This window comes from Vidua chalybeata, chromosome 24, assembly GCF_026979565.1.
Source record: "Vidua chalybeata isolate OUT-0048 chromosome 24, bVidCha1 merged haplotype, whole genome shotgun sequence".
In the NCBI taxonomy this organism is placed as follows: Eukaryota; Metazoa; Chordata; class Aves; order Passeriformes; family Viduidae; genus Vidua; species Vidua chalybeata.
This window is the reverse complement of record NC_071553.1, coordinates 4,282,191-4,299,770: the sequence shown is the minus strand read 5'-3', so window position 1 is coordinate 4,299,770 and position 17,580 is coordinate 4,282,191. Positions and strand designations below refer to the sequence as shown.

General features: G+C 59.4%; 1 protein-coding gene across 2 annotated transcripts in view; it reads left to right on the top strand.

The window, feature by feature from the left end:
* Positions 1–1,046: 1,046 nt before the first annotated feature.
* The window catches only part of SOX13 (SRY-box transcription factor 13), a 39,567-nt gene continuing 23,033 nt past the window's right edge, over positions 1,047–17,580 (top strand). The window contains exon 1 of one of the 2 annotated variants that reach the window (XM_053963901.1): positions 1,047–1,121. The gene's annotated coding sequence lies outside the window, so the exon portion shown is untranslated. Of the gene's footprint in view, positions 1,122–9,623; positions 9,790–17,580 lie in introns of those variants that run through there. The other variant, XM_053963900.1, reaches the window with a different exon arrangement.

Genomic DNA, 17,580 nt, shown 5'->3' with positions numbered 1-17,580 from the left:
GAGCGCTCCCGGGGTTTATCCCGGGGCTCTCCCAGGGTTCATCCCGGGGCTCTCTCGGAGCTCTCTCGGGGCTCCTCCCGGAGCGCTCCCGGGGCTCATCCCGGGACTCTCCCGGGACACCTCCCGGGGCTCTCCCGGAGCTTTCCCTGGGCTCATTCCGCAGTTCATCCTGGGGCTCATCCCGGGCTCCCGGCTGGAGTTCCTCCTGTCTTTCCCGGCTGTTGGCAGTCGCGAGGGTGTCCCTGGGTACAGCGGGTCCCTTTCCTGCTCCATCCATCCCCCGGTCCGCCTCGGGCTGCGGAGGGGCTGGAATTCCGCTCCTGGAATTCTGCTCTTTCCCCTATTCCTTTCCCTGCTCCTGGAATTCTGCTCCTTCCCCCTCCCCCAGCTTTTCCTCGGCCCCTCAGTTTGATTTCCCAGAGGGATCAGCCCCGGGATCAGCCCCGGGATGCCGCGCCAGGAGCGCTCCGGGCCGGGCCGTCCTTGCCGAGCGCTTTTCGGGTGCCAGGGAGCTTTTCCTCGGCGCTGCAGGAGTCAAACCCCGCCGCGCCGGGGCAGATTTGGGGGATCCGCGGGTTGGAAAACCGGGATCTTGCCGGGTGGATGCTGCTGGAGGCAGAAGCGGCTTCGTCCCGGCTGGGTTTTGTGCCCTCAGCCTGGAATGTGCAGGGATGGAGGGAGGGGAGGGATGGAGGATGAACCCCCCGCTCTCAGCCCATCCCTGCGGGCTCCCGGGGGGGGGTCTCTGGGTGGTCCCAGCCCCTCGGGCCGTGCCTTTTCAGGAGGGGACAACCGTGCGAAACCAGGGCGTGGGGAAAGAAACATTCCTGCCTCGTTGTTCTTGAGCGTCCCACACACGGAGCCGGCCCTCGGGAAAGCTCCGTGCGCGGCCGGGATCTGCAGGGAAAGCAAACAATGGCATCCCCGGGGACAACAATGCCCCATTGTCCTTTGAAGCCCGAACAATGAGACAATGGCCCTCAGTCCGCTCCCTCCATTCCCAGGCACGCCCCCCCCGCGGCCCCGGGACCGCCTGGGCCCGGGGGCTCCCGCTGGCCCCGAGGAGCCACCGCGCTCGCCGCTCGCTGTCCCCTCGTCCCGCTCGGTCCCTCGCTCCCGGGGTGAGTCTGGGGGGTCCCCGCGGCCTCTCCCGCTCGCGTGGGGTGTGCCCGGTAAAGGAGGAGGAGGAGGAGGAGGAGGAGGAGGAGGTTTCTCTTGGATCCTCGGCGTTTCGGCGGCGGGGAGGGGATGGAAAAGTCCCGTCGGGTCACGCGGGCCGTGCCCGCAGAACAGCGGGGCTTTGTTGTCTCCGGGGGTGGCCACTTGTCAGCTCGCCCTGAAGGATTCCTGGGGAATCCGAATCCTCCTCCTCCTCCTCCTGGTGGCGTTGGGAACGAGCCCGCCCTGGAGCCGGCAGGTCCGGGGAGGAGGCGGCAGGGCGTGGGGGGCAGGGGGTGCCCCCCCATCCTGCGGGGCCTGGGGCACCCCGGGAGCCTCTGAGCCGCTCCCCAGATGTCCCCAGGCCACCTCCAGCCACCCCCGGGGATCCACCCGCTGTCCCTGTGGTCCCCAGGAGCTGCGGGTGAATCCCAGCAGGGGACAGCGGGGCTGGCAGCGGGGGTGGGTGGTGCCCGCCCTGCCACCCCGAGGGTCCCTCCGGGAGGGCGCAGCCGCGGAGAGAGCCGTGGAATTCTCTCCAGGGGCTCCCAAAATCGGGGCGTGGTGGAGATGCAGGGCTGGGGGGAGCCGGGACCGCCAGTTCCAGGGTCGGGACTGCTCGGCTGGGCTCGGCTCAGCTCTGGGATCAGCCCAGCTGGCACCGGGCCCGGGCACCTCTCTGGTGCCACCCCCGCGTCCCTGTCAGCATCCTCGGCCGCTCCTCTGGGGCCACCTGGGGGTCTCATTTGTCCTTTTCCTGGCGCTTTTTTGGCGCGGGGATGGGGGACACGGGGACCTGGCTGTCCCCAAAGGCCACCAGCGGCCTCCAGCGCCCCTTGCGGGCTTCCAGGACCCCCCAAAATCCCGCATCCCCCCCAAATCCCGCTCCTGCCGGTACCTACGGGCAAACAAACGCACCTGAATAGGGAATGAATGGAGGGAGAAAAGAGCCCGGAGCACTTTGTGCTCGCAGCGAGCCGGGAACAATCGCTAAATACAAATCAGCGAGAGAAAAGGCAGAGAGGGAGAGAGAGAGAGAGAGACAAAAGCAAGAACGGCGGCACAAAAGAGAGGAATGAAATGGTAAAGTAAAGTCAAACAAAAAGGAGCCGGGCTGAGACAAAAGGAGGGAACAATATCCCCGAGGCAATAGGCTCCTGAACAATGGGGACAGTGACAGCGGCACAAAGACACACTGTTTGCAAGTAGACGTTATCTCACACAGCCACTGGCAGGCCTGGCCCTGGCGCTTCTATTTTCAGGGATGCTTTTGTGCTGCGCTGAACAATATTCCTTGCATGGCTGCAGATACTGAGATCAGGGGAGGCTTTTTTTTTGGGGATTTTTTTAGCCTTCCCGGTGCCAGCTCTGCCATAAAAACAGGTTCAGCCCTTTGGAGCAGAGCGAGTGATCCGGTGACAATGCCAGGGGAGGGGGTGGCATCAGGCAGTGCCACCAGGCCGGGCCGCGGCGCAGCGGGAGTTTTAGGATGGGCGCTCCGGGGTTTATGGGGCCCGAGTTTGCATTTGAACAGCAAGCGTGCCCGCGGCACCGGGCGGACCTGCAGGATGGGTTCTGCGGCTCCTTTTGTTGGCAGCGCTTTGGTTTTTAACCTCTGAAGGTGCTGGCTGGGCCGGGAGCGGCTGGCACGGCTCCCTGGCACGGCTGGCACGGCTCCCTGGCACCCCTCGGCCGCCGCGGAGTCACCCGGGCCCGGTGACACGTGGCGGTGGCACAGTTTGGGGGGGACAATGTGCGGGGCACGGCTGGAGCAGGAGCGGTGAGGATGTCCCCGGGAATGTTCCGCTCAGGTTTTGGCACTCCTGGAGCCACGGGAAGGGCGAGCTCCCGGTTTTCCATGTGGGGTTGGGGCCGGCAGGAGCTGTTTGGGGTTGCTCTGTGCGCTCCTGCGTGCGCCCATTCCCTGGAATTCCTCACCCTGGGGCTGCTCTGCCATGGAGAGCTCCGGCTGTGCCTGCGCTGGTTTGTGGGATCACGGAGGTGTCATCCTAAAAAATCCTCCTCTGGGACCTCCCCAGCTGTCCCCCACCGCCTGGCTCACCCCAGGAATCACGGTTACCCCCCAGCACTTTTTGGGGTGTGTTAGCAGCACCCAGACACCCCCTGATCCATCCCAATCCCTCCTTCTGGACACGCCACAAATCAGCCATCCCTTCCCGCAGCTGCTGGGATCCTCCTGCCCTTTTTCCCCACTCCGAAATCCACCCCCTCCTCCCACACCAACCCCTCCAAAACCCCGAGGACGTCACCGGGTTACCGAAAACAGCGGGGGCAGGAGAAATTGGGGTGTCGAGAAGCCGGGGCCGCCCCTATCGGGGGCCGATCTCCTGTTCGAGCAGCTGGGCTCGACTCCGACTTGAAAAAGCGGCGCTTTCTGATATCGATCACCTTATCTGGGGGCACATCCTGTTGCTATTTCGGCTGTTTCCTCCCCTCAGCAGCTGGGGAGCGGCGCCAGCTGCTCGAAACCTGCGGCACGGGGGGGGGGGGGGTTTGGGGCGCCTGAAAAAGGACCCTGGGCTCGGTTTGGGGGTGATGGCACACCTGAGCGGTGCCACCATCCCCTTCCCTGCCCGCTGCGAGCAGAGGTGGAGGGCACGAGGGCTGGCAGGGGGGGACTTGGGGCGCTGAAATCAAAGCGCTCGGAGCCGTTCTGGGGGGAAGCGGCTCCCGAATCCCGGTATCTGATCTTGCGGCGGGCTCCGCGCACGTGCCCCGAGCCGGGGCGAGCCTCGGGGACGGTTGTGACATTAAAGTCCTTGTCCCCTCCGTGGCACCCGCCGCAGCAGCAGCCCCGTGTGCTGCCCGAGCTCGTCCATCCAAATTCCGACCCAATTCCCGCGTCCAAAGGGTTCCCTGGCCCTGCTGGGTGATGGGAACGGGGGAAAAATCGCCACCGCCAGGGCGTTTAACCCTTTCCATCCTCGCCTGGCATCGCCTCTGCCCCTGGGCTGGTTCCGCCGCGCCAGGGAGTCCCCAGAGTGACACTGAACACCCCTCAAGTGACGATTTGGGGTTTTTTTTTTTTTGGGAGACATGAACGCACTCCTTGCTTCCAGCACCCTTTTACCCCCTCCTGTTTCTTACCCTCCCTGTCGGGAATTTCTCCCAGTTCTCCCCAAAACTCAAGCCCGGCTCTTCCCGCTGGAGGTTTTGGCGGAGTCGGGAGCTCTCGGCTGCAATTAACTGGTATTTAAATCCTCGCTAACCCTTAACACCCTAATGACAGCCGTAATGATGTTCCGCACATCCCGCAGCTAAAGATTACACTCGCTAATTAATTAAGCCCCGACCCCCCCTCGGCTCTCCCGCTTCCCTCAGCGGCCGGGAGAAGAAATCGCTGAGAGTCTCTTCAGAAAAAGGACATAAAGGCAGGGAAATGCAGGCACCAAAACAAGACAAATGGGGATTTGGAGACAATCCGGGCCGCGTCCATGTGACCCGAGGAGTGGACGAGGCAGGAGAAAGGAGAAACCTGCCAAGAGCGGAGCGGCCAGGAGAGAAAACAACAACAACAAAAACCCCAATAAAATCCCAAAAAACCAAAGAGCCAGTTAAAAAAAAAAAAAAAAAAAAAAAAACCAACAACAACAACAACAAAATAACAAAAAAAAAACAAAAAAAAAAAAAAAAAACAAACCCGAGGAAAGAAAAGCACCAAGATGAAGGGAGTGACAAAGCATCAAAGGGAAGAGAAACCAAAGGCGTCGGAACAAAGGACGAGCTGGAACAAAGCCCCAAAGAGGGGGGAACAAAAGCACTAAATAGAAAACAAAGGCGGGGGGACAAGAAAAGCCCCTCTGTGGGGCTGGGTGGCACCGGGTCCCCGGCGGAGCCGGGCTGGCGGAGGGTGACAGCCCTGGGACAGCCTCGGTGTCGCCTTTGAAGCGGCAGCGCCGGGCTCGGGCCCCGGGGGAGGTCGGGGCGCAGCTCGGCCCCGCTGCCCCCCGGGCCCGCTGTGTGGTCCGGCTGTCCCTCTGTCCCTCCCGCTGTCCCTCTGTCCCTCCCAGCTCAGCGTCACCCCCGCGGTGCCCCTCTGCCGCCTGTGCCCCGCGGCCTGGGCACGGCTGGGACGCGGTTGGGACAGTGCCAGGCTGGCTGTGTCACCCCCCCCCCCCCGCGGTGGCATTGCCCGCGTGTGTGACTGGGCTGGCCCCTCGTGCCGGGACAGGGACAGGGACAGGGGGACAAATCCGAACCTCCCGGGTGAAAAGCAGGGCGGGAATTGAGTGCCAGAGGGGCCCTGGGGATCCCTGATGGCAGCGGGATGGCCCCGGCAGGGCTGGCACAAGGGGGGGACACAGGGTGGGGACCTCCAGGAGTGGGGTGAGCCTGGACTCCGACCGGAATTGGGGTGCTGGAAGGCGGAAGCTGGATTTGGGGTGCTGGAAGGTGATATTGGGGTGCTGCAAGATGGATTTGGGGTGCTGGATGGTGGATTTTGGGGTGCTGGAAGGTGGATTTGGGGTGTTGGGAGGTTGATTTGGGGTGTTGGAAGGTGGATTTGAGCCAGTGCCACCGCGCCAGCTGATGGCACTTGGGGGTGGGTGGCAGTGACCCCGTGGGCAGTGGCAGTGCCTTCACTGCATCGTCCCGGGATTTTCACAGGTGGGACACGAGGCAGGATCACGGGGATGGCTGTGGGACATGGGGGTGGCTGTGGGACACGGGGATGGCTGAGGGGACCCTGTGGGGTGCCATGGTGCCATTCCCAGGCCGGTGAGGAGCTCAGCCGTGCCTGTTCCCCAACAACGGCTCCGTTTCCGTGCAGGAAGCTGGGCCGGGTTTGCTGTCCCGGGTTTGCTGTCCTCTGTCCCGGCTTTGCTCTGGCTTTGTCCCGGGCCAGGTTTGCTGTCCCTTAAGCCGGGTTCGCTGTCCCAGCTTTGCTGTCCCGGCTTTGCTGTCCTGGCTTTGCTCTCAGGCTGAGTTTGCTGTCCCGGCTTTGTCCTGGCTTTGTCCCGGCTTTGCTGTCCCGGGTTTGCCCCGGGCCGGGTTTGCTGTCCCTTGAGCCGGGTTTGCTGTCCCGGCTGTGCCCTGGGCCGGTTCCGGGGCCGGGCCATGTCCGGAGCCCTCCCATGACCCAGCCCCACGGGCCGGGGGCTCGGGCCAGCCCCGCGGGCTCCGCTGGCTCCGAGGGCTCCGGGCAGGGCCAGGCTTGGGAAAAGGAAGGCGAGCGCCGGCCGAGCCTTTCCCCGGCGTGCCCCCGGCTCCGGCCGCGCCGGGATCGCGGCTCTCCGGCCCCTCCAGCCATTGTCCCGGCTTCCTGCTGCCGGGGGAGCTCAGGGAGAGCTGCGGGAGCGCTGGGAGCCAAGCCTGGGGCCTTGCCCGGCTGCGGCCAGGTGGGAGCAGGAGCTGAGCGGGAACCGTGTGAGCCCCTCTGACCGGCCAGGGACAGCGGCTGTGCCCTTGTCCCCACCCTGGCACCTCATGCCTGTGCTCCTGGGCGTGCCCAGCTGGTCCTGGGAGTGTCCAGGAGGTCCTGGGAGTGTCCAGAATGTCCTGGAGATGTCCAGCTGGTCCTGGGAGTGTCCAGCAAGTCGTGGGAGTGTCCAGAAAGGGATGCCCAGGAGGTCCTGAGGATGGGAAGGACTTCCTAAGAGTGTCCAGTGGGTTCTGGGGATGTCCAGCAAGTCCTGGGGGTGCCCAGGAGGTCCCAGGAGTGTCCGGCAGGTTCTGGGCGTGCCCAGGAGATCCTGAGGGTGGCCAGCTGGTCCTGGGGATGTCCAGCAAGTCCTGGGAGTGACCAGTGGGTCCTGAGGATGGTGGCAAGGAGTTCCTGGGAGTGTCCAGTGGGTTCTGGGAGTGTCCGGCAGGTCCTGGGGATGCCCAGCAGGTCCCGGGAGCGCCCAGCGGGTCCCCGAGGGGCTGCCGGGGGCAGGTCCCGCAGTGCGGGTGGCACCGGGGGGACGGCCACCAGCCCCGGGGCCACTGGGGCGGGCGAGGAAGGAAAGGAAAGTGAAAGTCCGCGCGGGCCGGCCCGGCTGTTGCCATGGCGACCCCAACAAAGCTCCCGCTCCCTCTTTTTTGGCTCCGTCGCCCCGGTCCCTTTGGGAATTGTGTCCCCGTCCCGTTTGGGGACGGCGCCTCCCGTCCCCTCCCAGCCCCGGAGTGGCTTTGGGGACCTCGGGGGGCAGCACAGCCCGGGGGGTCGCGGGGTCCCCCACAAACCCCTCCCCCCTGGGGCCTCTCGGGGTCTTCTCGGAGCCAGGGGGTGACACTGAGGGGCCGGTGGCTTTGGGGACACTCGGGGCTGCCAGGGGTGGCACTGGGACCAGCTGCCCCCCCAGCGGGGGAGGGGGCTCAGAGGGGCTGGGGGAGCTGCCTCGTCCTCTGCGGGCCTCAGTTTGTCCAGCTGGGAATGGGAATATGGGAATGCTCCCCGGAGTTTAATGGGAATGTTCCACTGAGCCCCTTTAGGGTTTGGGGTCTGTGGGTGCAGCCCACTTCCCCTGTGTCCTGAGAAATCCTCGAGGTGAAGATGGGAAACGATCCCAGGTCCCTGCTCTGCTCTTTCCCGTGGGATGGGGACAGGGAGAGGGCTGGGAGTGGGGTGTGGGTGCCCCAAACCCCCCCCCAGAACCCCCAGCTCAGCTCATGGGGTGGGCAAGCCCCAAATCCCGGCAGCTCCGCCTCTTCTCTCCTGCCCTTGGGTGAAAAAAAAAAAAAAAAAAAAAAAAAAAAAAAAAAAAACACTTGGAAAACAAAAAAAAAAAAAAAAAAAAAAAGAAATTCCCAGGGAAGAAAATAACGGTGTGGGGGAGGAAAGAGCCCGGAGTCAATGGGAACTTTCCCGGCTGGTGAAACATAAACAGCCCTTCCGTGTTGACACAACATTTTAAAGGTTTCACGGCAGGAAAAAAAAAAGGCTCCTTGTCAACACTGGCCCGAGCCAGCCCCTCTCCCTCTCCAGCTGCACTGCCCCGCTCCCCTGGAAGGGATTTTATTCCCAGGGGAAGGTGGGTGATGGAATTCCCGGGAGCTGCTGCAGGGGTGAGGCGCGTGGGGCACTGGATTTGGGGTGTGGGGAGATCCTGAGGGGTCCCCAGGTAGGAAAAACCTTGTGGGTCCAACTGAGCTCCCGGTTTTCCACCACAAAACGTGTGGGAATGGTGTCCATGTGTCCGTCTGTCCAGCTGGGGGGCTGCCAGTTGTTCCTCTTGCTCCGTGCCAGCCTTGCCATGGCACACAAAAGGGGGTGGGTGCAACAGAAAAAAAAAAAAAGGTTTAGCAGCGCTTAATCCTTGAGTGTTTTAAAAGAATGATTCCATGGGTTCCCCTGAAATTATCGTTTAATGATGAAATAAATCCATTCCCTTTTTGGGACTGGAAAAGGGGAAACCCTTTTGGGATTCCCACCAGGCAAAGGTTGCACCTGGAGGAGCCTGGAGATGTTTTTTTTGGGGGGAGGGGGGTTTGTAATCAGCAAAACCCTTTGAAAATCCCAAACCTGAGAGTTCGGGAGCTCCGAGAGGCTCCGAGGGAGGCGAGCTCGGAGGGCCTCACCTTTGAGGCGTTTATGGGGCCGGGGGGATGATTGATTTGGGGCATCAGGAAGTTTCCACGCTGGCCACGAGCCAAGCTGGCAACCACGGGAGTGGGAAGAATTCCCGAAGTGCTGCCACAATGGGACCGTTCCACCCGGGCTGAGCCTCACAATGGGAGCGGGCTGGGCTCCAGGGAAAAGCTGTGCCAGGGCTGCCGGCACCACGGAAGCTTTTGTTGCCCACCTGGCCTTGCCCAGGTGAGGTTGCCGCTTGTGCTCCCGCCTTTGCCCTCCCCGGTGCGATCAGGGAGCGTCTCACGGCCCCATCCAGCGGCTCCTTGCCCCCGGGGATCCTCAGGAATTCCTGCGGCGCCGCATTGGAATTGGATGGTCAGGGATTCCCAGGGAAAAGGGGAGGTGGGGGATGAACCAGCGCCGTGAAGGAGCAAAACTTGGGGTGATCCGGGAAGTTTGGAAGCCGGATTTTGGGGTCTGTGATTTTGGGACACCCGCCTCATCCCACCCCAGGGAATGTGGGCTGGGCTCCCCAAAATCCAGGCACGGCTGCACGCCCAGCTGGGAGCGAGGGGGGTCCGGTCGGTCCCTGCCGGCCCCGGGGTGCGGGGGGGTCTCAGGGTGTCCCCCCAGACCCCTCCGAGTGGCGCCCCAGCCTTTGGGGGGGGTCTCGGCCTCTCCGCGGAGCTCCGGGGCAGAGCGTGGAGCTGTCACACGTGGGTCCCCGGCGGGCCGGGGGGTCTCGAGGGGAGGGGACGGGGCACGGGGCCGCCCCGGAGCCGGCTGCTGGCTGGCTGGACCGGTGTCCCTCCTCCTCCTCCTCCTCCTCCTCCTCCTCCTCCTCCTCCTCCTCCTCCTCCTCCTCCTCCTCCTCCTCCTCCTCCTCCTCCTCCTCCTCCTCCTCGCTCCCTCTCTCCGCCCGGCGCCGGGGCAGCTCCCAGCGGAGGCGCTGGGGACATGGAGCGGACCTGAGGCGGTGGCGGAGCCCGCAGCGGCAGCGGCGGCAGCGGCGGCAGAACCGACACCGGGGAGGGACCGGCACCGGCAGCACCGGCAGCACCGGCGGCGGCGGCACCGGCGGCGGCGGCACCGGGGCTCAGCGCAGCGGAGCTGTGAGTGCGGCCGGGGGGCACCGACACAGCCCCGGGGGCACCGACACGGTCCTGGGGGTACAGACACAGCCCCGGGGTGCCGAGCACCCTGCAGGGTCGGGGAGCACTCTCGAGGGTCGCAGTTGAGGGAACCGACCGGGAGAACCCCCCCCAGAGCCCCTGGGCTTGAGGAAGAGAAGGGGAAAGGGGGAAAGGGGCGCGGGGCCCGGCCCCGTCAGCCCCGCAAAGTTCGGGGCTGCGAACTCCGCTGCGAGCCCCGGGGAGCCCGGCAGGAGAGGGGTTAATCCCGGCAGGAGAGGGGTTAATCCCGGCTCCGGGGTCTGCGCGTCCCCCTGTGCGGGCACAGAGCGCCCGGGTGATTTGGGGACAGGGGGACACGGGCACCCCCCCGGCGCGGTCTGGGGGTGTCCCCACGGGGTGCAGGGACAGACGGACGCGCTGTGGTGGCACGGACAGAGCCGCGTGTGTTTGGGGGCTGGCGGCTGCGGGGGGACACGGCTCGGTGCGGGTTGGGGTCACCGTTGTCGCCACCTCTTGTCCCCGTCCCTCATCCTTGTCCCTCGTCCCCACGGGGCGGGTGACACTTTGTGCATCCCGCCGGCCCTTCCAGGTGTCCCGGCGGGGACAGGGGACACCCGGCCTGGGGACACGATGGCTCCGGGCCGGCAGGAAAACCCGGCCGGTGTCACCCGCGGGCGGCGAGAGGCACAAACACCGCGACACTGTCGCGACAGAGAGCGGCTTTGGGAGCGGCGACAGCGCTGAGCTCTGTCGCTTTGCTGGGACAAACCTTGTCACCGCCACGGCGACACCCCCGGAGCCGCCGGGCCGGGTGGGGGTCTCGGGGGAGACTCCTCAGCGGAGCCCCCCAGGCAGCGGGGATGGTCAGAATTTGGGGGAAATTTGGCAGAATTTAGGGAAATTCGGGTTTTTTTCACCCCTGGGTAGCGGAAAAATCTCATCTCAGCGAGTTAAACCCGGCAAAGTTTAGCGGCCAAGGGAAACGCGGGAGCTGCGTGGTCCTGAAGGGGAGGTTTTAGGGTGAATAAACAGAAATTTTCGGCGGTTTCCACCTCTGAGGAAGGATTTCCGGGGGGTTGCTGCCAGGGAGGAATGATGCTGCCCGGGGAAAACCGCGGCCCGTGGCGCTGGAGGCTCGTGGAGCACCTCGGGCTGGGAAAACTCCCCCCCAAAAAAGCGGGAGTGATGGATTTGAGGAGTGAAAAAAGGAGAATTAGCTGGGTTAATGGGATTTTTTCCGATAACCTCCCTCCCTCCCCTCTGGAGCCGATAACTCCTGTTTGTAATTCCTGCAATTTCCTCTCTCGGTTCAATTTCGTTTGCTGCAGGATCCATTCCGGTGACACTGATACAGTACTTTTTTCTCTCTCTCTCTTTTTTATTTTTTTTTTCTCTTTTTTCCCCCTCATTTCTTTTCGAAACCCAGCGATTTTCGGAGGCTTTTGTGCCGTTAAAAATAGCAGCTGGCCTTTGACAACCGCGGCCAGGCTCAGGACAGTTTTTCTTGACACATTTTCACCATCATCATCATCATCTCATTTATGTCCCTCCCACGGCCATCTCTCCCTTCCCAGCAGAGCAGAAATCCAAATTTTTAAAATTTTTTTTTTTTTTAAATCCCCTTTTTTCTCTCTTGGAAAAGCTCAGCTCCCCCGTTGCTTTTTTTACCTCCACCCAAACCCTCCCCTCTCCCTAAATCCGAGCTTTATCCCAGGCTGGGCGATGTCCTGAGGGGAATTTCTGGACTTTTTGTCTCCCTGCCGAAATGTCCATTATTCCTTGGGGGGGGATCTGTGCCCTGCCAGGCTGGCACGGGGGAGCTGGAGCAGCTCGTAAAGTTGTTATGTGCTCGAGGGGTTTAAATTTCATTTATGGGCTGCAGAGGAAGGGTTTGTGTCCCTGGGAAGGGAGCACGCAAAAGCTGCTCTGGCACCGGGATTATTTTAAATTTTGGGGTTTGCTGGCACCCCTGGGAAGGGGAGAACAGTAAAACCAATTTTTCAGTGGGATTATTTTTTAATTTTGGGGTTTGCTGGGGTCCCTAGAAAGGGGAGCATGTTAAAACCAATTTTTTTCAGTGGGATTATTTTAATTTTGGGGTTTGCTGGGGTCCCTAGAAAGGGGAGCATGTTAAAACAAATTTTTCAGTGGGATTATTTTAATTTTGGGGTTTGCTGGCACCCCTGGGAAGGGGAGAACAATAAAACCAATTTTTCAGTGGGATTATTTTAATTTTGGGGTTTGCTGGCACCCCTGGGAAGGGGAGAACAATAAAACCAATTTTTCAGTGGGATTATTTTTTTAATTTTGAGTTTTGCTGGGGTCCCTGAGAAGGGGAGTACATTATTTTTTAATTTTAGGTTTTTCTGGGATCCCCAAAAAGGGGAGCACAGTAAATCTGCTCTTTCAGTGGGATTAATTTTATTTCTGGGATTTTCTGGGGTCCCCTGTGCTCAGCTGGGACCGGGGCTGAGCAGCTGAGGGGTGAAGGTGGCTCTGGGGTGGTTTGAACCCCCCAGGTGAGGTTTGGGGGGGTCCAAACCCCCAAAAAAGGGTGAGGAGTCCATCCCTGATGGGGCTGGGGCTGGCTGGGGCCGTGTGAGGGCAGAGAATTCCCGGGATTTGGGACAGAGGGATTGGGAATTTCCTGGTGGGGATGTGGGGTGGGAGAGTGAATCCCTGTGGGATGCAGGTGGAGGGAATCTTTGGGGTACAGGGGAAGGGAATCTTTGGGGTGCAGGTGATGGGAATTTCTGGGATACAGATTATGGGAATCTTTAGGATACAGGTGACAGAAATCTTTGGGATGGAGGGGAAGGAAATCTTTGGGATGGAGGTGATGGGAATCTTTGGGATACAGATGATGGGAATCTTTGGGATACAAATGATGGGAATCTTTGGGGTACAGATGGTTGGAATCTTTGGGATGCAGGTGATGGGAATCTTTGGGATACAAATGATGGGAATCTTTGGGGTACAGATGGTTGGAATCTTTGGGATGCAGGTGATGGGAATCTTTGGGATACAGGTGATGGGAATTTTTGGGATACGAATGATGGGAATCTTTGGGGTACAGGTGGTTGGAATCTTTGGGATGCAGAGGAAGGAAATCTTTGGGATGCAGATGATGGGAATCTTTGGGATACAAATGATGGGAATCTTTGGGGTACAGATGGTTGGAATCTTTGGGATGCAGGGGAAGGAAATCTTTGGGATGGTGGTGGAGGGAATCTTTGGGATACAAGTGATGGGAATCTTTGGGATGCAGATGATGGGAATCTTTGGGATGGAGGTGATGGGAATCTTTGGGATGCAGATGATGGGAATCTTTGGGATGCACTTGGCTGTATGGAGGGAGTCTTTAGGATACAGGTGGGCTGTGCAGAGGGAATCTCTGGGATACTGGTGGAGGGAATCTTTGGGATGCAGATGAAGGCAATCTCTGGGATGAAGGTGAAGAAAATCTCTGGGATGCACTGGGATGTGTGGAGGGAATCTCTGGGATGCAGAAGGGAATCTTTGGGACATAGGTGGGCTGTGCCGAGGGAATCTTTGGGATGCAGGTGATGGAAATCTCTGGGATGCACTGGGATATGTGGAGGGAATCTGGGATAAAGGTGTCAGGGATCTCTGGGATAAAAGTGTCAGGGATCTCTGGGATGTGTGGAGGGAATCCCTGGGATAAAGGTGTCAGGGATCTCTGGGATAAAGGTGTCAGGGATCTCTGGGATGCTCTGGGCTCTGGAAGCCGCTGCTGTCCCAACCCTCCGTGTGCTCGGCTCCAGGATCCCAACCCACAAACAACAACCCCAAACTTTCAGGGACGTTGGGTGGCCACAGCTGCTGGCATCACTTTTGGGGGTCCCTCAGAGCTGAGCCCGCGGGTTTGGGGGGGTCAGGGATGCTGTCACCTCGGGGCTGTGGCCAGAGCCACGTTCCTGCTCCAGCGTTATCCCGCTGCAAACATTCCCGGCTGGCACCAGGCGGGCTCTGTGCCTGCACGTGGGATGGAAAAATCCCAAAAAAGCTTCCAAAAAAGCTTCCAAAAAAGCTTCCAAAAAAGCTTCCAAAAAAGCTCTGACCACGCAGGGACCACCTTGGACACCCTCCGGGGCAGCGCCGCTCCTGCTGTCCCACCCCGCGCGTTCCCGGCCGTGCTGGGGAAACACTCATGGCTCATTTTCCTTCAAAATTCCGTTTTTTTTGGAGCAAAACCATCCCCTCCCGGCGGGGCAGCGGCCGCCCCGAGCCCGCGGGGCCCCGCAGGAGCCGCTGCCCTCTTTTGTTCTCTGCTCCGGGGTGAGGAATTCCCGCTGCTCGCAGTCCCGGGGTGCTCAGGGATGAGAATGGAAAAAAGCTTTGGGGTCGTGGAGCCCCTAAACCCGGCACTGATGGAGAGAGGAGTTTGGGGGGCTCAGGAGGAGTTCGGGGGGCTCAGGGATGAATATGAAGGGGCTGTGGGGCTTGGGAGGAGCTGTGGGGAAGCTCAGGAGGATCTGGGGGGGTTCAGGAGGATCCGGAAGAGCTGAGGGGGCTCAGGAGGATCTGGGGGGGGCTCAGGAGGATCTGGGGGGGGGCTCAGGAGGATCTGGGGGGGCTCAGGAGGATCTGGGGGAGCTCGGGAGGATCTGGGGGGGCTCAGGAGGATCTGGGGGGAGCTCAGGAGGATCTGGGGGGCTCAGGAGGATCTGGGGTGCTCGGGGATGATAATGAAGGATCTGGGGGGCTCAGGAGGAACTGGAGGGGCTCGGGAGGATCTGGGGGGGCTCAGGAGGATCTGGGGGGGGCTCAGGAGGATCTGGGGGGGCTCAGGAGAATCTGGGGGGCTCAGGAGGATCTGGGGGCTCAGGAGGATTTGGGGGGATCAGGGATGATGATGCAGGAGCTCTGGGGGCTCAGGAGGAGCTGCGGGAGCTCAGGAGGATCTGGGGGGGCTCAGGAGGATCTGGGGTGCTCAGCGATGATGATGATGATGATGATGATGATGATGATGATGCAGGAGCTCTGGGGGCTCGGGAGGAGCTGAGCAGCCCCGGACGAGCCGCGGGGCTCGGGGCTGCCGGAGCTGCCGGAGCTGCCGGAGCTGCCGCGCTCGGCGGGAGGCAGAGCCCGCAGAGCCGCGCAGCCCCCGGGCCGGGCTGGGCCGAGCCGGGCTGGGCCGGGTTGAGCCGGGCTGAGCCGGGCCGAGCCGGGCCGGGCTGAGCCGGGCCGAGCCGGGCTGAGCCGGGCCGGGCCGAGCCGGGGTTCCGGCAGCACCGCGGCTCCCCCGAGAGCCGGGGCTGGGGCGGCTCTGCCGGGCTCCTTCCCGAATTTCATGGCTTGGGTTCGGGTTCCAGTTCGGGTTTGAGTCCCAGTTCGGGTTCGAGTTTGGGTTCGGATTCAGGTTTGGGTTCGGGTTCGAGTTCGGGTTCAGGTTTGGGTTCGTGTTCAGGTTCGGGTTCGTGTTTGGGTTCGGTTTTGGGTTCGGGTTCGGGTTTGTGTTTGGGTTTGGATTCGGGTTTAGGTTTGGGTTTGGGTTCGGGTTTTGGTTCGGGTTCGGGTTCGGGTTCGGGTTTGTGTTCGGGTTCAGGTTTAGGTTTGGGTTCGTGTTTGGGTTCAGGTTCTGGTTCAGGTTCGGGTTCGTGTTCGGGTTCTGGTTTGTGTTCGGGTTTGGGTTCGTGTTCGTGTTCGGGTTCAGGTTTGGGTTCGTGTTTGGGTTCAGGTTCTGGTTCAGGTTCGGGTTCGTGTTCGGGTTCTGGTTTGTGTTCGGGTTCGGGTTTAGGTTTGGGTTCCTGTTTGGGTTCAGGTTCTGGTTCAGGTTCTGGTTCGTGTTCGGGTTCGTGTTTGTGTTCGGGTTCGGGTTCAGGTTTGGGTTCGTGTTTGGGTTCAGGTTCTGGTTCAGGTTCGGGTTCGTGTTCGGGTTCGGGTTCGTGTTTGTGTTCGGGTTCGGGTTTAGGTTTGGGTTCCTGTTTGGGTTCAGGTTCTGGTTCAGGTTCGGGTTCGTGTTCGGGTTCGGGTTCGTGTTTGTGTTCGGGTTCGGGTTCAGGTTTGGGTTCCTGTTTGGGTTCAGGTTCATGTTCGGGTTCGGGTTTAGGTTTGGGTTCCTGTTTGGGTTCAGGTTCTGGTTCAGGTTCATGTTCGGGTTCGGGTTTAGGTTTGGGTTCCTGTTTGGGTTCAGGTTCTGGTTCAGGTTCGGGTTCGTGTTCGGCTGTATTCGCGCTGCGGGGCGGGAGCTCCGGGCCGCCGTTCTGTGCCGATCCCCGCCGCTGGAGCTCAGCGCGGAACACGCGAAGGGAAATGAATGAAATGAAATGAAATGAAATGAAATGAAATGAAATGAAATGAAATGAACGCGGCCTCTGCCGGCTCTGCTGGGAGAAATCCCCGCGCTCGGCCCGTCCTGCGCCCCCGGGTGCCCGCGGGCACCGGGCACTGCCCGGGCTCCTGGCACCGCCCGGCTCCTGCAGCGCGGGCAGCTGCAGAAAAGCAAAATTTCAGATATTTCAGACCTGGAAACGGAGCTTTAAACTGCAGAGAGGCGAAATTTCAAATATTTCAGACCTGGTAATGGCGCTTTAAGTTGTGCAGAGGTGAAATTTTAAATATTTCAGACCTGGGAACGAAGTTTTAAATTGGAGAGAGGCAAAATTTCAAATATTAAATTGCAGAAAGGCAAAATTTCAAAATATTTCAGACCTGGAAATGGAGCTTTAAACTGCAGAGAGGTGAAATTTCAAATATTTCAGACCTGGGAACGAAGCTTTAAATTGCAGAAAGGCAAAATTTCAAATATTTCAGACCTGATAATGGAGCATTCAGTCATGGAGAGGTAAAATTTCAAATATTTCAGACCTGGGAACGAAGCTTTAAATTGCTGAGAGGTGAAATTTCAAATATTTGAGATCTGGTAGTGGAGCATTGAATTGTGGAGAGGCAAAATTTCAAATATTTCAGCCCCAGCTCATCCCGTTTGGATCCTTTGGCTGCAGGGGCAGCAGCTTCCCCTCGGTGCAATCCTCAGGGGAGCAGCTCTGAAATATCTGAAATTTCACCTCTCCACAATTCAATGCTCCTTTACCAGGTCTGAAATATCTGAAATTTTGCCTCTCCACGATTTAATGCTCCATTAGAAGGTCTGAAATATTTGAAAATTTACCTCTCCATTTTAATGCTGCTTTACCAAGTCTGAAATATTTGAAATTTTGCCTCTCCGCTATTTAATATTTGAAATTTCACCTCCACAATACAATTCTCCTTTACCAAGTCTGAAATATTTGAAATTTCACCTCCACAATACAATTCTCCTTTACCAAGTCTGAAATATTTGAAATTTTACCTCTCCACAATTCAATGCTCCTTTACCAAGTCTGAAATATTTGAAATTTTGCCTCTCCATGATTTAATATTTGAAATTTCACCTCCACAATTCAATGCTCCTTTACCAGGTCTGAAATATTTGAAATTTCACCTCTCCACAATTTAAAGCTCCTTCACCAAGTCTGAAATATTTGAAATTTTGCCTCTCCACGATTTAATATTTGAAATTTCACCTCTCCACAATTCAATGCTCCTTTACCAGGTCTGAAATATTTGAAAATTTACCTCTCCATAATTTAATGCTGCTTTACCAAGTCTGAAATATTTCAAATTTCACCTCTCCACGATTTAAGATTTGATATTTCACCTCTCCACAATTCAATGCTCCGTTACCAAGTCTGAAATATCTGAAATTTTGCCTCTCCACGATTTAATATTTGAAATTTCACCTCTCCACAATTTAAAGCTCATTCA